This window comes from Pollicipes pollicipes, unplaced genomic scaffold, assembly GCF_011947565.3.
Source record: "Pollicipes pollicipes isolate AB1234 unplaced genomic scaffold, Ppol_2.1 Scaffold_7231;HRSCAF=8579_pilon_pilon_pilon, whole genome shotgun sequence".
Taxonomy (NCBI): Eukaryota; Metazoa; Arthropoda; class Thecostraca; order Pollicipedomorpha; family Pollicipedidae; genus Pollicipes; species Pollicipes pollicipes.
The window spans coordinates 43,563,656-43,588,162 of record NW_023597034.1 but is presented as its reverse complement, the minus strand read 5'-3'; the positions used below and the strand labels follow the sequence as shown (position 1 = coordinate 43,588,162).

The following is a 24,507-nucleotide window of genomic DNA, read 5'->3' as shown; positions in this document are numbered from 1 at the left end:
AAAAGAAGGTGTTCTTGGGGCTTGTGGTTGTTATGTTGCACTAACAAAGCTCAAATGTCGTGGCAATGCCAAATCACAATCGGGTTACCTGATGGCACGTGACATTTCTGTTATCGTGCTTCGCATGACATGTAGAAGTCTCAGTTTGAAAATGCAACCTTCAGCCTACAAATTTGTCACAAGCGGACATATCAAGCCATTTTCAGAGACACCATGCAATAATTTACGAATCATGCCATAGGTCAATCATTTGGCATAGCAAAACATTGTGTATAGAAAATACGTCAACTTGATCATCTGTCGGGGAATCAAAACTTTGCAAAACCACCGGACGTGGTTCAGATGAGAGGCTTGCCTCTATCTCCTTATGCGACCGCGACTTTATATCCTCGGTGTTCAGTTTATGTGGGAAACGTACAAAACTAACAAATAATGAAAACATGATTTTTCTTCTTTAACACAAAAGAAGTCCTCAATCATAAAGCCCGGGCCCAGTCATCGGTGACCCATCGGCCACCCAGGTAACTGTGGAAAAAGGAACTAGCAACTGCAGACGAGTGTGTGCCGAATCGTACCTTGTGCGGACGGTCACGCGCTGTCGAGCGCAGATTGCCAGACTTCCGCTTGCAGTTTTCTTTATCGATCTGCCGGCTTTCGGGCGTGTTTAACGACCGATGTAGGATCTTAACAACGAGAACAGATACAGATTTGAGACAAGATGAATAGTACAGGTGAATGTTTCGTCTCCCAATCACGACTCGATCTCACCATTGTCTGACCTCTTAGGTGGCACTGCCCTGACTGGTTAAAGTCATTATAAGAACCGAATTTTTGCCTACCTGTCACGATTCAGCAGCTATTCCCGAACACGGAAAAAGGAGTCACTTTTACCTTCCGCTGCCCAGGCGGTTGCGGATCACTATTTGGTTGCATGTGGATGTAAAATTTGTGAATTGCGGAAAATTGGGGATCATGGATGGAAACCAAGCCCAGCCCTCCATCATGGATAAACCAGCATCCCAACGTCATGAAATCAAGATCGATGATACGTTGGCAAACAATTCCATGCTGACCTCTTAGGTAGCCTGCTTTGAGCTCACGCCCGACAATCAAGTCCGGTCCATAACACATCGTATGTCGTTAAGTTATGTATGTCGTTAAGTTATGTATGTCGTTAAGTTATGTATGTCGTTAAGTTATGTATGTCGTTAAGCATATCAAAGCAGCCGGCAAACGTTACTCTGGATGATAATTCTTTCCGGCGTCATGTGTTTTTCTGTGTGTTTCATCATCATTCATCACTTTACCTCCGCGCATTGAGTCATTTAGTCTCAAATCTGAAATGCGAGAAGCCTAGGATGAACAGATGCACACACATATATTCCTTTTGAATGCATCAACATAGCCTTTTAAACGTTCTCCGGAAGCACTTATTTCTTCATTTCGCGTTTGCGGCACTCAACAGTTGATCGCGTGGGGCCAAATATTGCGGTCCCAAACCGGTAAACGCTCATTAATAAATAGGTACATGGTGACGAAAAACGTCTCCAGGCAAAAATGACCAGGATTTTAGAGACCTTACGACAAACAATGGATTTGGTCGTATTTATGCTAGCGTTCGTGCATTTCAGCTTTGGAAAAAATTTAGGTCTCTAACTAATCATGCTACAGTAAAAAGTCCTTTAGTGTCGAATTAAATCACGGTCTCACAGTGCTAGCGTGAAAAGTGCTATTATTGCCCTTTCGAAGTCAGTTTCAAACATAACACGCTGCCGTCTAAACGCTGATACGTTGGATCATAGAAATTGCACGGGCGTAAAACTGGGAACAAAAACGTTGAAATGTATTCAACCGTCTTACCTGGACAACATGAACACAAAATATTGCATTTCGAAAATGCTTTGGACAAACACATTGCGCAATCAACTTGATTCCATTGCTTTCGGCCACCAGCATGGCAACGCTTGACCAGTTTCACCGCCCGTCAATTTTAAAGCCATATCGGTTATTACCACGTGCCTGAACCAACAAGACAACTCCACTGCTCGCTACAACGTATCTGAAAGGCGCAAGTTTCAATTAATTGATCACACACATTTGCAGTCGTTGCCAAAAGCGCAAATTCTCAACCACTTGATATTGAACATCATCTGCATATTAAGAACAGCTGCTTCTTATTACTGCACTGGTTCTGCGTCACACATGACGTTTTACACGCGCTAGCTTCAAAAAGAGAGAACACTTAGCCATTTTTTAACAGTCTCACGTTCAACGTCAGTTACCAATATGCCTCTAGTCAAATTATATATTTGAATGATATATATATATATATATATATATATATATATATATATATATATATATATATGTCGTATATGTATCTCTCTCCCTCCCTTCTTCTCCGCCCTCTCTCTCTCCTCTCTCTCTCACCCTCTCTCTCTCAGCTATTGCAACACGCATACATCTATATCTCTTATCGGGTTTCATTTTAACAACATGTCTTTGGTCTCTGGGGTCTTCAGCTCACTAAGCCTGCCGTGACTGCCATTTCGAAATTAACACCTGTGTCCAAAACAGTACCCAGGTTATGACCATGCCATAGCACACGTACATTAGCGCTGCGTCTCTGCGTGTTCCAATCCCACCTACATGGTTCCCATGTACACGGTGACGAGTGTACGTCTGTGTTCGCTTCCTGCGACCCTTAGGAGGCGAGGCATTTGACGACTGACGGCAGACCGAGTTGGAGGCTCTTGGGAGCTAATGACGCTGGGCAGTGAAGCAGAGGCAAACGAGACGAAGACTTAAATGCAAGTAAAATATAACATGTGTCCTGACTCGCATTAAGGAACCAGTAAACAGGTTGTTTTGCGCTGGAGTACTATGTCGTTTGTTTCTGCGTTTCATCTGAACTAGGTCCGGGCTTCTCAAACGCCTCGAGTTTGGACCGTTCCCAACTACTAGGTGCTTTGCCAGGCACGGGGCAGGTCACGACCTCGTGCTCTGAGATCATGCGGTGATCGGTTTCCATGGGGATGGGACCTAAGTGCCACACAACGCAGGGTACAAATGTCAGCAAACATGTTAGCATGCCAAACGTGGTGTTATTTGCGATTTGATGTTGTGTATTGTCAGTGCGTCATAACATTACATCATGGCCCAAGACCGTCAACTTCTGCGGGATCAGATGTGTTACTCTCTATTGAACATCAGTTGCGGCGGCCGCCCATGTCATGTTGTCGCCTGAGCAGAGGTTCATGTTGTCAAAGGGACATCACATGACAGATGGGATGCTGACATGTTTTGTGAGTAAGAAAGTGTATGACTTTGGAGATTATGTCTGACGTAGTCTGTTATGCCATAGTGCCTGTCTATAGTCTATAACCTGCTTCTCTTCTAATTCGCAGACTATGTCTTCGTCCTCTGAATCGTTGCTCTCTCCGACTGGGATAAATGATCACGGGGGGATTCGGAGCCATAAAGAACAATACTGATCACTTTTCGTGAAGACAATGGGAGAAAGAATACTTTGTCGAATCATTCGCACGACGGTCCCGACGTCTGCCCTGTTTACATGGGCTGTAGACAGCAGCTTGAACTTAGATCAAAAGGGACCATCCGGCTGCGGATCACTCGCCGAGGTGTGCTTATACGGGCGAGACGGGCCAGTCGGTACCCCAATTTGGAAAGTTTGAATTGAGGAACAGATTTTGGTCATGACTTGTGCTTTTGAGACAACGGACGCGGTGCTGCAGTTACTTTACACATGATAGTTGTTGAGGATTTGTTGCCAGGTGGTGGCCAGAGGAATATGTGAAAAGGTGAACCTTTCCAGAGACAAAACTTTCATCATGGTGGGCTCCGCTGACACCTCCCTCACAGTGTTTACTTTGCCGTGTCCGAGTTCTTTTTCTTTTCGTTTCATCTTGAAGCACCTTGAGCAGAAACCCTGCCAACTGCGACAGAGCCCTATGTGGCTGGCGCTATTCTTCTATCCGCCCCATGCATGGTGAACATGTTTTAGCAGCCCTGACCATCGCGGATTCGAAAAAAATAGAAGGGTCGTCTCAATGATACTCGCACGGGAGAGGAGTGGTCCAGTGGTCTGTGGTCTCATGATCCCAAACCCAAATTTGTAGAACGAAGCGCAAGCGTTAACATAGACCTGGGATAAATATTGGAATCGATGCTGGGCGTCGATTTCATTTGAATTTTACCTGTTTATGTGGACAGTAAATCCTTCTAGGTAATGCACTGGCGGGAGCTCCGAAAATTACCGTGGGATTATTAATATTCGCATGAACTGCTTTTGCAATCATTGCTACAATGCGGTGCAGGTGTACGCTCATATATACATATATATATATATATATATATATATATATATATATATATATATGTGTGTGTGTGTGTGTGTTGTGTGTGTGTGTGTATGCGTGTGTGGGTGTGGGTGTGGGTGTGGGTGTGGGTGGGTGGTGGGTGTGGGTGTGGGTGTGGGTGTGTGGGTGGGTGTGTGGGTGTGTGGATGTGTGCGAGTGGGTGTGGATGGGTGTGGGTGTGGGTTTGTGTGTGTGGTGTGGGTGTTTGTGCTTGTGTGTGTGTTTGTACACTCACAAGAACATCCCAATACGCGTTGTACAAATTTGGAGATATTCCGCATATGTTCTGGCACATGCGGTCAAATTCGATCCGTGCAGTTTGTAAAGACCCAACATGTGTTCTCCTAAAAATCACGTGTTGCTCTGTAATATATGTGATAAAAAAAGAATAGTTGGGAAGGACCCGATATAGTCAACGATGCAAACAAATTGAAGGTGAAAAAAGCCCCAGTTCCTTCGAACTGTAAGGTTTTTTCTTCAAAGGGAGAAGATAAAATACTCTGTATTTTTATCGTAATCAGTTTCAAGACCAAAATTGTAAATAACACCTACGAACACATGGGTTCAAGAAGAAAAAGACCGTTTACTTTGCCCACTGGATGATGAAGTGATAGATGTGTTTCCAACGGGCATCTCTATTTCTTGTAACAGAGAGTTTTCTTTCTGGTTTCTACGGTCTCACTCTGGTTTTAAATGTGTGTCGTATGCCATCAAAATCATCAGCACGTCGTAATCATGCCGGTCTTTTTAGGACTAGAAAACCCTTCTGCTTACGCATTTCTAAATCCATCCCAGCGCATCTTACTCAATGTATCACATGTTCCAACGCCAATTCGCGTGGGCAGATTTTCACACGCAGGCTCCGACAACAGGCTTTTTGCAAGCTGACCGCGGCGGTGCAGCCCCAGTCCGCAACAGTTTCAGTGACATCTAGCGGCAGAACGGAGCGGTGCTAACTGAGGCAGCGCTCGGCAGGTATTCTGGACTGAGCCCCATGCTGCGAACGTTATCCCGCAATGTCAAATGCGCAGCGGTGTTACGTTTTGAAATTGGTTAGGGGGAGGGCTCAGCTGGTAAGGTTGGCAGAAGCCACCCCAAACCTAGTTTCCCGCATTTCGGCCACTAGAATTTGCGTTTTTGATGTGGACTAAAACGAGATGTTCGGAAGAACCATCCGATAAAAGACCGTTTTTCGGATGAATGGCATTCCATTTGAAGCTCGCGTGAAACTACAGTCTTATGAAAAGCTTAGGACTTGTGTCGATACCACCACTTGACACCTTTTGTGATGCAGTCATATGAAAGATATATCGCTGAACTGTACCTTAAACGGGCCGCCATAATGCTGCATCATAGTTCGGCACACCATCAGGATTCCTTCGGAGGCAAACCTTACGCCACAAAGATGGAGGTCAAAGCGTGCATCCTCTGATTCCCAGTCGTCTGAGCGTGGTCGTGATAAGAAATCCGTTCTTTTCCATGAGAGCGGATGTCTTGAACGAGTGAGGTCCGCCCTTGTGTAGCAAGTTCTCGGTTTCAAAACAGGTAGCTACGCAATGGTAGCCTCACCCTCCCTCTTCTTAAAATTGTGGCGTGAATGAAGATGTGCAAAACTAAATGTAGCAGTTTATTAATGTCAGGTAGACGCATAAAAATGGAAACACCGAGAACAGGTGAAAATATTTTACAACACACCAACAAGTGGGTGAGCTTAACTCGGCTGTAGTTTTAAGTTGTGAATCCCCGTGATTTAAAATAATGCATGCATTCCTGTCTAATGATGCTAACGTTCGCAATTAAGTTACATTTAGGGAAAACGGACAAGCTGTCTGTTAGCAAAACTCCCGTTTATATATGCGAAACTGCGCAAACGGTTGAATGTCACCGTACAATCGAGTTGTTTGCACAGCCAGGGTGGCGTAGACTGGCGGTGCCAGTTTTAGACAATGCCACTTTTATCGGCCCAGGAGAACCCAGCGCATCCTGCTGGGATTAGCGTTCTCCGCGCAGGCGCTGGAATGCACGTGCCATTGGCTGAATGACAAATGCACAGATGAGAACGTAGTGTATACGATCTCTCGTGGCCTACACCCAGCAATGCTGTATAAAGTCAAAACGAAACGTAGCGTTCGTGGTCGGTTTTGGGTACCTTGGAAACGCGCGTCTACAGAGGGAAGGCACACCACCAGGAAATCGTAGTCTGATGCTCAGCAATGGAACACGATGCAACAAATGCCAAAGTTAAAGTAGAAATTTTAGCAACAGCAAAAGACCACGTGGATCTCAGGATGAAAAACAGAGAATTTCAACACAAATATTTCAGAATAAGAAAAAGCCATAATCTTCTCCCGAATGCATTGCACTGGGACTTTGCCGCTGTCACGCTTAGCTTTTGAGCAACTTGACAGTGTAAAGCAAACAGCGTAAAAACGCCTGTGTGATCAATCGATAACTTTGTTATTTTCGTCCCTGGATTTCCTCGGCAGAAGCCCATCTTGAACACACTGTGGTTCCGGTGGTCGCCGGAGGGAGCTGACCGAGCCGACACGAGGCCGACAGGGGAGTATTGGCCTCCACACCAGACACTGCAGCTGTTGTGGTCGGCATGCCGGGGCTGACGCGCGGAGCTGGAGAGCAGGGCCTCACCCCGCTCACCCCTACGCAGAGACTGCATGAAGCATGTTGGGATAATTTCAAAACCGATGAGTCGGGACAGGGGTGTAGTTTCTTATGCGCTGTGGTGGAGGCTCCAGCCCCGTCTCTGAAAAAGTGCACCAAATTCGAGGGAAAAAGCCCATTTTCAGCGTATCTCTTTGCCTAACCTCTTTTACCTACCAAAACCCCCCAGCTTATATTGAGAAACTACATCCATAAGCCAGGAGCATTGCCGGTCTATTCGTGTAGCCGCTATTCAATCCGATTTGAATGCAATTTGGAAGCTCGGTCTCGCCTAGAGTCATGATTAGTTCTCAAGGGCCGCAGCGATCGGCGCCATTGGCTATCCGCATATGACGTCAGAGCCGCTTGTGGCGGTACGATTCGTTTCTAGTGGACGCTGCGGACAGTTACTACGAGTGATTGTCGATTGGGGCTTTATATGTTAGACCAGTGCCCGCGATCTACCAAGTATTAGTTTCTGGGTTTGATGACAACATCGTAGCTGGAAGGAGGCAGCCATAAATTACGTTGCGCGTGGAAAGAGGAGGTGTTGACGGAGCGTAACAGAAGCGAAAAAAGGGAGAGAGGCGAGGTGTTTGATAGCGTAGCGTCATGCTCAGGAGAAGTTGCGAAACATTATAAATTATTTTGTTGGAAATTAAAAACGTAAATTCGAATGCCGTTTGACGTCCTGTTATGGCAAGGAACACGCCCTTGCTTTGTCGAGCATATCTGGCTCAAGTAGGGGGTAAAGGAAGATCACTTTTTGGGTCGTTAAGCTTAGTACAGCGTAACCTGAGGAAGGGATGTGTATCCACTTTACCTGCTGAATGATTAGGAAAGAGGGCGGGTTGAAAAAGTGACAAAAAGGCGGAACGTTGTTATGGACGTCTCCAAAGCAGATTGTTCATATCCGATATGCGGAAGACCTTCAGCTTCTAGTTTTTGGGCATTGTAAGTTCAAAATTATTTTTGTGGGTTGATGACCTTCAATGTACCAAGATGAGCTGTTCTAACGACGTTATGATGCTAAATAACGATGGTATTTTCGGTACTCAACATTTCTTGTGCATCGACGGTACCGGTACGGTACCCGGTACCCGGTACGGACGGACGGACGGTCCTTAGTTTGTGTTGACAGTACACAATGCTTTATCCGAACCGTCGATGCATTGTTGTTAAGCATTACAACGTCGTTTAACCTGTAGCTCCTAGTAAATCGAAGGTCGTTAATTCAGCAAAAGAACTTATGATGTCGTTCATGAATTTTCTTTCATTTTGTAAGGCACGTGGCTGACCTTCCTATTGCATACTTTGCAGGCGATGCCGTATAATTCTGGCCTTTTATGTTCTCTGAGAAGCAAACGCCGGAAACCTCAACATCGACGGATTTTCCCGTGCTTGTGAGTTGCTTACTTACTTATAAGTTGCTCATGAAAGCGCAAAATGTCATACGGGCCAGTCAATTAAATGAGCTGAAATGAAGTTGCTGCTCCTGAACTTTAATTTACGCACAGTTGTCTGTATACAGATATGTTGCAGGCAAGTTACATACGTTCCGGAACTCCTGTCGCAGCCTTCGAAAACCAGAGAAATAGCTGCAGGCCCCGCTCAGGCTATCCCGTAAAGACGCTGGCTGAGATTGGCAAATGCGATGTCCTAGAAATGTCCATGCGATGTCCTAGAAAACGTTGCATGTCATAAACTTTTGGCAGTGGTGCGTGCTTAATTGCCGTGGATGTTTCAAGCTTGGGCTGCGCCTCAGGATGAGTTTGACGTGACGTGAGTGCGATGGGTTTGAACATGCTCAAGTACCGCCACGGACGAGTGGAGGTCTCCACGATAGCGTGCTCACGGGCTCTCATCGTGGATCAATAGATTTCACACTGAATTTCCGCGGCGGCATGATCGTGATCATGGTACTGTAGTTGTTTCTTTTGTTATCCCCAGCATACTTTTCGTCACATCACGTCTTTGGTCACTTTAGAAGCAGTACTCCGCCGCGTCAGATATCAGCACGTCTGCGATTATGCGGAATGCCAGAGCGTCATTTAGCATCGTTTGAATAGTAGGAAAACTGAGTCCAATTCTGAAACATGCAGGTTATAGAAAGTACTTGTCAATTCACGCAACGCCCACATGCCATTTCTGATTTTTCTGTCAAACGCCCGTCTCGCTGGTGAAGTGGAAAGAGATTAAGCCTATCGTCCCGATTGCTCGAGTGTGACCATACTGTGAGAGCACAGAACACCGGACTCGTGAGAAAACACACACCTCTTCCAACGGCCAGTGTACACGCGATGGCCACTCCGAAATAGCGAGCGTGCGCTGAACAATGCTGCTTCTCATGCAGACCCGGCCAGTGCGCCGTGATCATTCTTAGAAGCACCCAGCCCTGGTAGAGATCAGTCCAAGGTAACGGCTGGTAAGCCTTCTGGAACGAGACGCTCCGTGATGAGAAAGCAAGGCGGGGGTGCTCATCTTCTCTAGTTAGTAGAAACTACCGAGCGAGTTAGCAACGATCGAGACCAGGCCCTGTGCAGAGTGTGGTTTCGAATTTAGCTTGAAGTGGTCCAGGGCAGGGTACGGTGTGTTTTTGCCTGATCTGGCTCCTCGATTTGCTCTGATTTGTAAACGAGTCCCACTTCTGAATACAGTAGAAATGGTTCTGAATTGAGGGGGGGGGGGGCAGAGCTATTTCTGCCAGTAAGATACTTATTGCAAAAAAAACTCGATGCGATTACGCTCTGGGCTAAGTGAAGTCAATCGAAGTCAATACTCGCGTAGATAAAACAGACCATCCAATGAGTGAACCGCACGAGCACCATGCTGAGAGGAACCCACCAGCCACTGGAGAGGCGTGCTCCTCCTGGCGGGGGCGCTGTTGGTCAGTATCTTGGTGCTGACCCTGCGGAGGAGCGGCCGGCAGTGGCGGGGCCTCTTGGTGGAGACGCGCCGCAGCCGCAGCCGGCGGCGGCGGCGGCGCCTCACCTCCTGCGGCTCTGCCGCGCCAGCCGGCCCGCCCACCGGATCGTCCACCATCGCAGCCGCCCTGCAGACGACACCACTGCGGTGACGGCAGCCGCTCCAGCAGCGGCGGCGTGCTGTGCCGGTCGGAGCGGTGACGGGGCTGCTTGAGCGGGCAGGTGTTCTTGGTCGCTCAGGGAGGTGCGGCGTCTTCTCCAGCAGATCAGGCGCTCCTGGCCACGAAGGATAGCGACGGCTTCGGCGCGGCTGTGTATTGGCGAGCACACCAGCAAGTAGCGCTAACGGAAGTATGTTGAAGACCGAGCACTGGACTCTTGCAGGCGGCGGGGACCTTCCCGCTGCGGGAGGCGCAGGATAGGTTAAACCGAGGCCCAAAATCTGCATGGACAGGAGAGCCGAGGGAGAAGACTAAACAGAATATAGACTGAGGCTATCCAGGAAAGACTAGTGCGGAAAGGCTGGCACTGGGACAAACAGGGGCAGACTGGGGCCCACTGGGGCAGGCTGATGGAGACTGGGGCAGACTGGGGCAGGCTGGGTCAGACCAGGTCAGGATAGGTCAGATCGGTGCAGACTGGAGGCCAGTCACCGCGGAGGGTCGCGCTCACCCCGCACGCCGCCGCAACCCACTGAGACCTGTCTGACAGCGCCGAGACGCCCCCACCTCTGCCGGGTGGCGTGACGGGCACGCGTCACGTTCGTGCTGACGTACGGTCGAGATGAGAGCGGCCCAGTTAACCCGCCAGCTTCGGCTGCTGCAGAAAGTGGCGCGCGCCGGACCGTGAACGGTTGCTGCGGTACATGCACACTACGGGAAACTTGCACTCTTCTGACGCTACGCTTCGTGGTGACATCTGTCTTACTCCTTACAATTATCAGTGCAGGTCGATCGGCTGCCAAACCGGTTTTGTGACACTGACACTGACACTGCCACTTGAACAGTTGGCACATTCTAAATCAATCAACTTCTTGCTACGAGCAGACTTCCTTCGGGTCACAAGTTGTAGGGGCGGGAGGACTGTGAAAGGTGATTTGGGAATTTCTTCGCACGCAGGATGGGTTGTCCTCACCTGTGTTGCGAAAACCTTGCCCGGAGCAACAATCTGTTTGAAACAGTATTGGCGCGTTTTGCATCAATGTAGCGAAAAACATTTCCGACAACCTGGCCCTGCACCCGTGCTAGAAGGCTTTGGAGACTGCGATTATGGTCCTCGCTTTTCAATTGTTTGGGGCTATTTTACCTCTATTGCACGATTTGTTACCGATATTGCAAGTTGATATGACCAGCGTTTTACAGTTCCAATGACTTTTCAAATCAAGCGCAATCGGGTCCACATCAAAACCAATTCTACGACACCTGACGAAATTCCGAGTTACGAACCTGCAAACCTGCGAAACTGCATGAAATTTGCTGATTTACGCTTCGAACTTTTACATGGTGTAAATTCGTAGGTACGTAGGCTCGCAATTCACTTCATGAAGCTTGACACAGGCCAGATGCCTGCGTGCTGAGTGCCGAAAATTACATCTGACAACTTTCCATGAGCCCGCCGTTGGTGGGAGCATGACAAATCTGTACAAATTTCCGAATAGTGCTCAGCGGAATATGAAAACCTGAATGGTTTTTGCCACAATGTCTTTTGCACCTCAGCCTTTTTGAAATGGACCTCGCAAATGAGACACCCTGCAAATGTCCCGAAATTTGGAATATGTATGTTCAGCAAACCCACTGTGGGAGGGTGAGGACCACAAGCCATAAGAACAGCTACTAGATCGGTTAGAACCACTTGCCTGTTGCTGAGTTCTGAGCCAACGAAAGATCCAGAAGGAAAACGTAAAGCGCAATATAAAAGGGTCCCCTGTGGAGGCAAACGGAACAGAGGACCATGGTATCGTATGTTACTGCACACCCCGCGACCCCGAACGCCATTTGTGTGTATATCCGCGCGCGGTTGTGATAGTACGACAGCCTATGTTGTACATATAATTCATTTTGTATTCAGGACAATTCGGGCTTTTCGCTAATTCGTACTGCGTTGACAATCATAGCAACATATCGTCTAATGGTTGCTGTACCAGATTGGCTTCACGGTATATATACCCAGAGACCACTACATGATCTTGTCCGTCACGGCTGTTGGGTGAAAGGAGTCGACGGGGCGTGGTCTCGACATTTGGGGGTCAGTATCGGACAAGGCCGGGCTTCGGCGCTCACCTGATCATGTGGTTCCTCACGTGGGGCTGTAGCTCAAGTGGTAGAGCGCTCGCTTAGCATGTGAGAGGTACGGGGATCGATACCCCGCAGCTCCAAGCTCCGGTTTTGGATGACAAGTCACGAGCATGAGGGCATGCGGTAGCCGTCCGCATTAAGGCGGGAACGATTCCGCGTGTGGGTGCTCAGCGCTATTGTGCCAGCTGTTTTGACACCAAAGTTTCAGACGAATCCGAGGATCCTGAGGTGCTCGAAACTGGCTGCACTTGGATTAAGCCTCAAATGATAATCAGGATCACTCTGTGATACCAAGGTCTTCGTGATACAATAGCCAGGGTCTCTGGGTCCCTATAACAGATTTACAACTCTTGCGTAATAGACTAATGATGACATCACTCGTGTCAGTCCTTCTCGTGAGTACAGGAAATATACCTGTTGTCAGTCTATAACTTCTATTTGTCAATAGCTTACACTTAACATTCACACCACTTACACATAACACCCACACCACTTACACTCAACACTCACACCGCTTACACGCAGCACTCACACCACCTAACTCAACACTCACTGCGCACCGCAATGTCCACGTGCATAACTAACGGCAGCCTTGCGCCTTCGAGTCTGTGGCCTTATGAGCCCTCATAGTGACGGTTGGTTATTCATGGTTATTTGGATAAGAACCCTTTTCACCAGTATTGATCATTTCAGAGATATGAAATTAAAGAGACTGGAAAACAGTGGGTGCAGCCTGCCCCGGACAAACGGGGAGTCGCGGGGATGCAGACGGAAGCAAGAAACAGGGTTATAAATGGAAACGATTCGCGTTATATACTGCCTCAAACGGAAACGAGTCCTAATCACATGTTACGGTAATGATATCATAATTTACCAATGAAAAGCGAGTAAGACATTGTACGATGCTCGGCTAAGCCAATCACGGGGATCGCAAGGCGGCCCCCCGAACTATCTCATGCAACAGGTGGCTGGTGGGGTGCTGAGAGTGACGTTTTTATCCGATATGACGAAACAAACTCACTAATAACTATCCGCATATTCTGAAGTGGAAAAGACTGCTATAGGCACCACAATCTCTGTTTATTAAATGTGCTCCTTCATGCGTCATAGCTTGATTACGTCATCGTATCTTGCACAGCATTGACTAGGTCAACTGGCAGCCGTTTTATCTGGAAATCGCGCTGACGAACGCCAGATACGAACGCCTCGGCAATTATGTTATTCTTGGCCTTGATCGCCGCATTGCTTACAGAATGGCAGGATTTGAATTCTGTTATATGACGTCATGGATGCCAAGGTGACTAAAATACTTTCCCCCCGCCCCGATAAACCTTTCCTCATTTTCGCGGGCGTGTAGCTCAAACTAGAGGGGCTTAGGTCTTAAAAAGGGCAGGATTGTGAACAGTACCAAAAGATCTTCAAGATGGCTATTTCATTTAAAAACCATATGATGTGGAGCATTCCCTTCAAACAAAGCACTGGATCACATTACGGCTGCTATGCATAGTTTATGCTCCGACGGAGCAGATGGCATGTGGTGAATGATTTCTTTCCCACGAGAGTTAAATGTCTCCTAGTGCTTTTCTCGTCCTAGTGCCTTCTGAAGAATTTAGAGCTATATGTCTTATGGCATCTGGAGGTTTTTAGGATTCTGGAGATATTTATAGCCGTGAAAATAACAGATACATCACAGCGCGGGGTCGTTTCAATGAAATTTTGAACAAATGTTCAAAATTTTCGTCATTCTCATTGTTCAGTGCGGACATAACACGAGTACAAGTTGCAACACACGTTGTGACGTAGTCGGTACACATCCATACAGGTTGCAGAGTACGCTAAATTGGACGGTGACTCTGGTTGCGCTTGATCATAGGCTGCGAGGAGCGCGGACCGATCGGCGCCGTGCAGCCAGCTGCGTGGCGTATCAGTGTAAAGCGTTATAAATTATGGCTCCTTTTCCATTGCGGTAATACGATGTCAACGCACTTGCGGTAATGAGACACCATATCAAACCCATTCTCAAATAATGTAATTGTTACATCAAGTGGTCCATTGTAATAACTGGACACGCTTTTCATTGCAGGCTCGCAACCGCGACTGCTTTAGTACAGACTAATTGTCCGTGCACGGGCTGAGCTGCAGGGCTGTGTCCTGATGCACAGCTTCTATTGACGTCATTTCAGCCGGGTTCACTCGGTGCGCAGCGGGCCGGTGGGGAATGCTGGCGCGGGGTGGCGCTGCACGGTAGCCGGGCGTTGCAGCGCGATTCGGCGGTTGGATGCTAATTAAGCACCTGCGCTCGCAGCGGCGGCCGCTACGACCTCTCCAGTGGAGCCAGCTGACGCACAGTTTACCAGCTGACTGTACGTTCAACGCCTGAGCAGTTGAAATCGGGCTAAGGGTAGCACGCCCACTGGCTTCCGGGGATAGACTACCTGAGATGGTCGGTGATGCAATCAGGGCAGAGGCCCGCATCCGCTCGCTCGGGCTGGCGGCGGCCGGAGTTGACTCTTCTGCCGTCGTCACGACGGGCCGGTCTGTAAGTGATGTGGTGACTTGGTGATACGCGTGATGCTGCGTGGTCCGCTGGCCTTGTCCGATGCTTGCCAGATGTGTTTCGGTGATTAGGTCTCAGGTGACTGGGACTGTAGGTCTGGACTACATCCTGGCGTAGGGCTGACTCTGGCGAGCTGAACCCAGTAGCCCAGATCAGGCGAAGCGATCTAGCGGAGGTGCGGCGGAGGGTGAGCGGGCAATGTCGTGGTCAGTGTACCGTGCCCGAGCCGTGAGACCAGAGCACGGTCAGCGGCTCCACGGTGGGTGGCCTGTCTTCGTCCGGTCCGTCTTGAACGAGATCCGTCTCTGATCTTCCTGGAATTTCCGAGCCAGGCGGAGCGTTTTGGGTGCGGACAGCACGTAGGCAGTATTGATACACGGTACTGATGTACAGTGTTGGCATCTTTGATGCACCTCAGCCGGATATTGTGAGCGATGTGGATCGCTATGGAATGGTAGCTGCAATAGTAGGCACTGTGGTCAGAATGTAGACATGAAAGGGTGGTGTCGTTCCTAGGGTACGTATACAGTCGTAGAGTTCAGCCAATGTAGCGCTATTGCCTGGCAGAGACGGAAGCGTTTGCATCACCTGTCTCAGCAAGGTGCTGTGTCGCTTGAGGTCGGCTAGTACATGGGATGCAAGATGTCGACGGATGCTAACTGAGCAGAAAACCGTGCCTCGGGCGTATAAAACCCCGACAGGCTTAAGTGCTGGAACAAGCCGCATAGCCTTGATGGAGGCTGGTGGGCCCACATGCAAGGTGGGTTGCGCAATACTTGTCCAAGAGTATGGAATGTTTTGCATGTTGTTTCAATGGTGTTACGTTGTCGGCCATTGTTACAGAATGTGCAAGACCCTTTGAGCAATGTAAGACGTTTGTGCATTTCACTATTTCGTCGACGTGATGTCGTTGCATCGTCTGTTGAAGTCAGAAGGATGTGTTTAACAAAAGGTAAGCTGCCTGGTTTTTACCTACGGTGCGTGTTAGATGTTCCGTTGTCGAGCGGCAAAAATGCGTCGTTTGTTTTAAAATGAAAATAGTTCTATGTTTATCGGAAGGTGTGTGTCCCACTTATCAAGGAATCGGTCAAAAAATGTACGACGTAAGAACGGAGCAGGGGATTGGGCTGTAGAGAGGCAAGGGATGGGAAGTTACAGTTGCAGTTATACAGTTATTTTATTTAAGGCGCATCCACGTGGTGGTTGTTCCGCGCCTAGTCGTACAAAGGAAAAGAGCCCACACACAGTACAGAGATATACACACACGCACAAACACACAGTTTCAGTCGATGAATCAGCGATTTAAAACAGTCAAGAATGCCTGGCGCGAGGGGGCGCGGATGGGCGCCGCAGGCAGCCGGTTCCACGCGGCGGCGGCGCGGTACAGAAAGTATCGTTGGGTGGCGCTCAATCGGACGCGTGGCAGATGCAGCGAGCCGACACCGCCCGAAACAGCCCGAATTTGGCGTTGGTAAGACTTGGCGCGCGTTACGAATAGAGCACGCAGGGCACTGGGAGATTCGAATACGTACAGTGCCCTGTACACATTCAGGCGGCCCCGGGGGTGCACAAAATCCGCGACGCTACGCCAGCCGAGTACGTCCAGGACGAGCTAAATGTGATCACTGCGACGGGCACCACTCACTAGCCTGGCTGCTAAGCGCATCACCCTTCGCACCCTGTGTACGTGACGCTCGGCCGCTCCACCCCTGGACAGGCAGTAGAGAATGTGAGGGAAGACGTGGATTTCGACAAGAAGCTTCAAAACCTCAGGAGTGAAGTGGTGTCGGATTTTGAACAGAGATACGAGGATTGCATTACAGCGCCGAACGAGAGAGGAGATGTGCGGTTCCCAGGTGAGGTGGTCGTCGAGGAGTAAACCCAGTACCTACACTGAAGATGATAGGTGAATGTTTGTGCCGGAAGCGTTAAATGTGGAAGTTGTCGGCCTTCGTGATAGAGGGCTTTGTGGCTATCAGCATGGAGTCCGTCTTTTCGGGGTTCATTCGGAGGTTATTTTACTGAAACCAGGGACCAGGGATCTCTAGGCCACCCCGTGGGATGAGGTAACTAAGTAATAGAGATAAGTGACTAAGCCAACATTAACCACCTGTTTCCGAACGTTCAGGTAGTCCTGGAACCACTCCGGGGACAACCCACACCATTCCAGCTTGCTGGGGAGGACGTCATGATCAACGCTGTCGAAGGCTTTGCTAAGGTCAATCGTCGTTACCGACGCACCATGGCTGTTGTCGACAGCCCCTGTCAGCCACCTGACAGCGTCGATCACGGCGTCCTCCGTCGAGTAACGTGGACGGTAAACATACTGCGATGGCGTCAGTATATTACTGTCAAGAAGGTAAGAAGTGAGCTGCGGGCAGGCGACCTTCTCGGTAATTTTCGACTGTACAGAGAGAATGGAAATGGGTCGAAAGTTGTTCAGGTCTGGTCAATCGCCCGACTTCGACACCGGGCTGATGTGCGCGATCTTCCAGACGGACAGAAAGGTGCGTGATATGATAGAACAGTTGAGCAAATGTAGAAGTGGTGTGCCGACTACAGGGAAACACATGTTCACTGCATAGCGTGGTACGCCATCGACACCGACAGCTCTCGACGCGCTCATGTTCCTGATGGCTGCAGAAAGCTCCGGTAGAGTGGTTGAATGCAGGTATAATGCCGAGGCACAGACACGTTACGGGCGCGGTCCTGCTGAGGCGCGCCCGCATTGCCACGCACCGCCGCTGCCTCCGCAGCGATGCGGGGGTCAACGACGGCGAAGTGGGCATTGAGTGAGTCCGCCCGGGTGCCCATGTCGTGGTCGGGTGTGTCACGCCCTCCCACTTGCTGCAGTCCGAATTGTTTGAAGCGGCTCCATAAATCTCGCCGCCCTGTCAGTAGATCACCGCACAAGCAGGAGCGTCGCACGAGAGTGACCAGTCCTTTCACTCTGTTACGGCACCGCTGGTACGTGCGGCGCGCCTCTGTGGTACGACAGCGCTCCAGGTCTCGCGGTCACAGATACGCTTCTCCGTAGCTGCGAATAATTCGGTATCTCCACGCAGCCGCGGACGGCCGGGCCGGCGTGACGTCACGGTGACGGTCGGACAGTGATCGTCGATTGCGACGTTCCCCACTTCCATAAATGCGGCCACCTTGTCATCGGCGGTGCCAGCGGCGTAGAGCGGCTCTCAATCGGCGAGCAGCAGGCTCAGGTTGAACGCGTCGCAGTCGACGTGTTTCCACGGTCGCACGGTGGTGGTGACTGACCGCCGGCGCTCTCTAGGGACGGGAGCACGGAGTAGCACCGGTTGGTGGTCCGCCACAGACTCGGGGAGAACCTCAGCTGAGTCCCGCCTCAGCAGGGTCCCGGAGACCGATCACGTAGGTGACGAGCAGGCAGGCAGTGTTGGTGTCGGGTGGAGCTGGGTGGGCTTGACGACCAGCTGTTCGAGACCCATGTCTCTCGAGATGGTCTGAAAACCGCATACACCATGGTCGTCCGGGCTGAGAAGATTTATGTTGAAGTCTCCCTGTGCAAATGTTGCTTTTCCTGTGGCGCCGGCGGCCTGTAGTTCGTCTCTAACGCTTCTCAGGCATTGGAACGTTGGTTCTCCGGGTGGTCGGTAGTTGGCACCGATCACCACGGTGCGGCGGCCGGGACCGCTCACCCAGAGCCACAGGGATTCCACCATGGGATCGGTGCCGCCTATGTCAGGCTTCGTTGCGCGAAGGGAGTCCGCGTCGAGTACGGCGACTCCACTTCCGCGCGGCGGGTTCTGCTGGGCTGCTGTCGGCCGGGTGACACCGCGGTCATACCGCAGTATGCTGAAGCCCGGGAATATCAGCACCCTGTCGTGTACCTCAGGCTTGAGCCCTGTCTCAGACACACACAGGATGTCCATATGGTGTTTCTGCAGGAGCTGATTGACGTCGTCCAGGCGGTGTTTTAGCGACCGGACATTGATATGACCAATATTGTAGCGGTGTGGACTGGCAGGCTCAGCCGCGCCTGCCGCAGCCGCGTACTTCCGTTGAGTCTGAAGAGCAGTTCGCCTGGCGGGGTGCACTGGCGTCTGTGGCCGGTGTACTACATCAGCAGCGCGGGCAGGGCGGCGCCGGTCAGCCCCGCACACGACCCGAATCGCCCGGCGAGTCACCGGCCCGCCGACCTCGCCGGCAGTGGATCAGATGGGACAGATGGTGGGCTGGTAGGCTGTGCCGGATGGTCTCGGTCACCCCACGGGCCACGTCCCCGTCCAGCCGGTCACGCCCGGTCAGCGGATGCGACCGGTCGTACGCATGTGCCGTGGAACCGGTGGCCGGCGGTCCGCTCTCCCCCGACAGTAGAAACTGGGGTCGGCCGACCAGGGTCCGGGTCCGTAGGCCCGGCATATCAGCAAGCATGGAAGGTGCGACGAAGATGGCGCGCGGCTTGAAACGAATGGGGAGAACGAACATTTGAGCCTGCATCGTATGTAGCGCGCAATATTTCATGTTTATTTTTAGTTGTTCCTCACTGCACACAGACAGTGACCGACCATCGGCTGGCACCTAAATACTCGCAGGCAGAGTGTGAATACCCGCAGGCTCGCCGGCAGACGAATGCACCTAAATACTTGCAGGCAGGTGAATACACTTAAATATCCGCAGGCAGGTGAATACATTCAAGTGCACGCGGGCTCGTATGCAGAGTGGGATTGATGTGAGGGTTGTAATGACAGTTGTTGTTCCTTGTTCCTTTTGTTGTTCCTCACTAAGTAAGTTGTTGTTTGTAAGTTTGTTGTAAGTTGTTCCTCACTGCACACAGACAGTGACCGACCATCGGCTGACACTTAAATACTCGCAGGCAGAGTGTGAATACTCGCAGGTGAATACACTTGAATATCCGCAGGCAGGTGAATACACTCAAATGCATGCAGGCTCGTAAGCAGAGTGAGATTGATGTGATGGTTGTAATGACAGTTGTTGTTCCTTGTTCCTTTTGTTGTTCCTCACTAAGTAAGTTGTTGCTTGTTTGTTTGTTTATCGCTGCGCGTATACAACATACAGCGGCCGATGTTAAATGTTAATACATTTATGGTATCCGCGAATGTAAACCCGGTATTGACCAGACTCCTCAGCGGCACACCATTGACTGGGAGACAGATTCCCCTCCCCCCCCCCTCCCTGCTTATCTCAAGAACTGTTGGGCCGAATTAAAAAGAAAATCACATCGCAGTCGATAGCGCGATAGGCTGCGGTTTCAAACCGCAGCAAAGATTTACGTTTAAGTGTGTGCGATGGTGGCAGATCAAGGCCAAGTTCTAAAAATGCTACTTTGTATTATTGGACTGCTTCCACGATGTATTTCGTTTAGAAGCTTATCTTGTGCGTAAAATTATTACGCCCTGATCAAACATGTCACACAGGGATGTATCCAATCTCACAAGAATTGTTTCATGTCTGGAGCCAAGGTCACGTGTGGTGTAAATGAGAGCTGAAACATTGGTCTATATCTGTATTTTGATCTATTCATTTCCGTCAAGTCCAAACCCTCTAATCGCGATGTGGGAATACTTAGTCGCAATTATGGTATCAAGCAACCCAGCAAGAGCTGTTAGTTGTTCATAGACCGGCTAAGGTCAAGGTCAAACAGATGACCTCGGTGGTGAATAAGCGGTTGGATGCACGTGCATAGCGTGATATATAATGGAAAGCTAGACTTTTCAAGATAGGAAATCCAGTTACATATTCATTCATCATTCAGATGTGCGATAGGAAACGATTCTCATTGCAGGTTTGACCTGGTTAAGTGAGAAAGCTGGATAATCCAGGTAATATCAAGTCATCTTCATCAAAAATGGATGTCACAAAACGTCCTATCCCGATTTCAATGCCTAGAATCGACGTTCGGCAGCTCTGCTACAAGCGACCATATACAAACTCTAGCAAAAGCGATGACAACATATTTTTGACTGCTGTATGCGTAGATAGATGCATATGATTGTCCGCTACGCTCGGAACACGCAAAACATACGAAACTAAAGTCAACTATCTGTGACACATCACTAATGACACATCAAGTGCCATGCAATTACAGCCGGTCGGAGTCGCTTGCAGAAGCCACACACATGCAGACAGCGACACCATGCCGCCCACAGACATATTTGGCCCACTGGCAGCATGCCCTCTTCTTTGGCAGCCGGCTTTTGCGGCGCTTGTGGTCGGGCTGGCCAATCAGCTCCGTTACGCAGCCGCACAGCGACTCTTTGATCTGCGACTGCCAGTGCTGGCGTCACTAGCACTACGGCCATCGCTACCGGCACCGCTCTCGACGCCGCCTCGTCACCTCCGGGGCCACTGCCGCCACCGCCGCTTCGCAACTCTCCACCTGCACTAGCCTGGCTTCTTGTTGTCTTGACAAGGCGCATGACGGCCAGCGCTTTGCCCCCGAGCCCCACGGGTTGGGCTGCACCCTCGTGAATGCGGGGTACAGCCAGCTGCTCTCCCGTGGAGGACAAGATGGTGCACCGGTCGCCGCCACCCACGCCGGTCGTTCACCATCCCCTGTGCAGCAGGAGCACTGTCGAGGCGTTGATCTCGGCGACGCCCAGCATGAGGAAGAAGACGGCAATCGGCCAGCATTACAGAGGCGGCTTTCCCATGTAGTGTTCGATCATTGCGTCCCTCTCGTCCACGCCGGCTTTCGTTACGTTGTACGCGGGCGCGATCTCAAGCTCCTTTGTGTTCTTGTCCACCATGGGCGCCTGGTGCTGAGAAGACAGCAGCAGCATCAGCTTGCCTGGCCGGAGGCAGTGCAACACCATAGCCACACCGTTACTGAAAGCGAACAGCAGCATTGAATCGAGTGCCCGGCCTCCGACGACAGTCAGCTCCTTGGGCAGGAGGCGGCGGACGCGGTTGATGGTCCCGATGCCTGCCAGCCTGTTTGAAAAGAGGTCCTCGGAGCGGGGTGCGGAGGTGGAGTACCGATCTAAAGTCAAGTTTTTCCGGGTGCCAGACATCTCTTGCGTCATAAACTTGACCATGGCCGGTACATTCTCGAACACATTATCAGGTCGTGCCAGCTCAAGCTGTGCCGGTTGGCTTCCGCACGGCCACATTTTCCACATGTAGCGAACGTTGGCGTCTGTGACCGTACGCAGAAGCAGGTCGTACCTGCCAGGCTTACTCGGCATACACATCTTGGAGGCGTGGCGGCCACGGAACCTGATGAGGCTATCATCCAAGCGTACGGTTTTTATAAAGGGTACAGTGCTATATAGCATTTATAGTGTTTTTATATCTTAATGTGTAGGGTTTGTCAAGGAGCGGGGGGCACACAACATTGTGGGTTTAGTGCCCTAGAGTAGAGTGGAGGGACTCCCAAGTACCCTTTGAAGGGATCCCAGAATAAATTGCCCCTCCCCATATCTTCGCATCGCCGCCATTACATCTCAAAATTCCTAGATTTATATTTTGTATGCGGGAGCCCATCTTACTGTGTGCAGCCTTAGGAAACCAGCCATGCTATGCATGTACATGCATGGAGATTATTCGTTTTCTTCAGATTGTGATGAGCCTTGTCTTTTTGAGGCCAAGATTTTCGGAAGGGCATGACAGGACAAACTAAAATTGGCTGCTAAATACCATTAAATCGAGCACGAACTTGATTCCTAGCTTATTTCCAGGTAGTCGGCTAGTCAATGTGACAAGCTTATGGCCGATGACCAACGTATTGCTTTTGCTTTATTTGTTATGAATGAGTACAAAATATCCTAGCATTGCAAATGTACTAAAAACGTGATCCACGGGTATGATAGGTGTCACAACTTCATTAACCAACCGAAATAAGGCATACGACGTCGGCGGCACGCAAGATTGTGTTGGATCTCCGCACGTTAAAATTCATTGGCACATGACCCACTGCAGCTCTAAAGCTAAGACACCAAGGCCAAAACGGACGGAAACTGAGCGACCATGGGTGCTACGGTAGGCCAACCAAAAGGCTTCCGTCAATAAATTTAGGATCCTCGGAGCAAGCGAGAAAGCCCCAGCCCAACGTGGTAGACCTCTGAGCGATCGGAATCGCCCCGGCAGGTTGATGTATAGGGCTCCGGCCAGAGCACAGGGTCCCTCTAAGCAAAGGGGAATTATTCAAGGCCAGTGTACGGAAATTAATGTCCCTGGGCGATAAGAGTGCCCGAGCAGGTTACCACGCGCCCGGGCGGCCGGTTGAATATGCTCCGTTCGGGCAGGGAGGGGGGGGGGGCAATTTGACCCGCTGAGATCTCAGAAGTTGAGAAAGCTAGAGACACCAAATTCACAGGGTATGTTGGTCTGTACGTGACTCACTTGCGTCAAAATTTGATGCTCCTAGGTCATGACGTTCAGGTTAAATACGCTCAAACGAGGTCCAACTTCCGATCGGTTTCCAAAGTGCCTACAAACATTTTCACGCAACCACCGTGAACATAGGTGTCTGTTCTAAGCCAAAGGTCATTGGCGCTCATTAAAGGTCAGTGACCTTCTTTGATCTTGAGACGGTCATGGCGACCAAAATCACATATAAGACTACGTTGATACTTACATTTAGATCAGCGTCGAGTATTATGCCAGGCGTTATGTTTCTAAAACAAATGTTGACCTTGGTCATTTTAGGCCAATGATTTACTCTGACCTTTAATTAGTTCATAGAAGATGTAAAATGGTATTTTTTTTCATCGACAGATTTAAGATGAGCAACAAAATCTATTGTATACAGAAAACTCTAGAGTTAAACAGCAGGTTAGCTCTGACCTTAGTCTGACCTACACATGTGGCTTCGTCTAAAATTCCGTTATTGCATCAGATTAAACGTTTCCTTGGAAGTTGTCTTCGCCTGAATCCATGACCTGAAATTGACCTGGCGTAGATCAGTCATTTTACAAAGTAAGCCTACATTTTATACCAAAAGATCTGCATTTTAATTGTTTATTGTTACGCAGAATTTGGCGTGGCTACGCCGCACCGTCGAGAAATTATTCCGGCTGACACGTGCATGGAACGAATGACCTTAAGAAATCCAGCGTTTCCTTCTGATGGAGTTCCCCATTCACTTTTGGACAGCGACGCCTCAGGTGTGGATGTACTAAAGCTCGCCACGGTCCCGCCTGCACCGCGCCGCGCATGCGTGTCAAATATCGTTGATGTATAGGGATGCCTTCCGGGCCGTGGTGCGTCCTCCCCACAGACTATGACGGATTTGGATGTTGCTGTCCTCCAGGGTGCTTTAGGGAACTGACCAACCCGACCGTACCGGGTTGGCGACGCGATTGAATTGTGCCTTGCTGCTGCACGGAAGGTCGCGTGCGGCACCATGCCGTTGATGGCGGTATTCTTGATTTATTTCGTCAAACGAGGCAAGTTCCGCAGTTTGTGAAACTTTTTCTTCAAGACTCTCCAATGATGCGTTTCCGACATCGGGGTCGGCTGCAACACCGTCCTCTTGAGTACTCACTCGAATGTAAGCTATCATGGCCACCTGAGATCACCAGGTTTACAACAGCTGGAAAAAGCTATATACGCTAGAGCAAGGCTACATAAACAATACGTTCTAGTAAAGACATTTTTCAAGAAAATCAGCCTGACAGTTTCCAAGATTAAAAACCACTGCAAGTACACCGTGAAATAGGGGTGGCCTTGAAGTCTCATATGTAAAGACATAAACGACA

General features: G+C 49.9%; 1 non-coding gene across 1 annotated transcript; it reads left to right on the top strand.

Moving 5' to 3' along the window:
* Positions 1–12,262: 12,262 nt before the first annotated feature.
* TRNAA-AGC (transfer RNA alanine (anticodon AGC)) lies at positions 12,263–12,335 on the top strand. The gene has a single exon. It is a non-coding gene; the product is annotated as a tRNA-Ala (tRNA).
* The last annotated feature ends 12,172 nt before the right edge of the window (positions 12,336–24,507 follow it).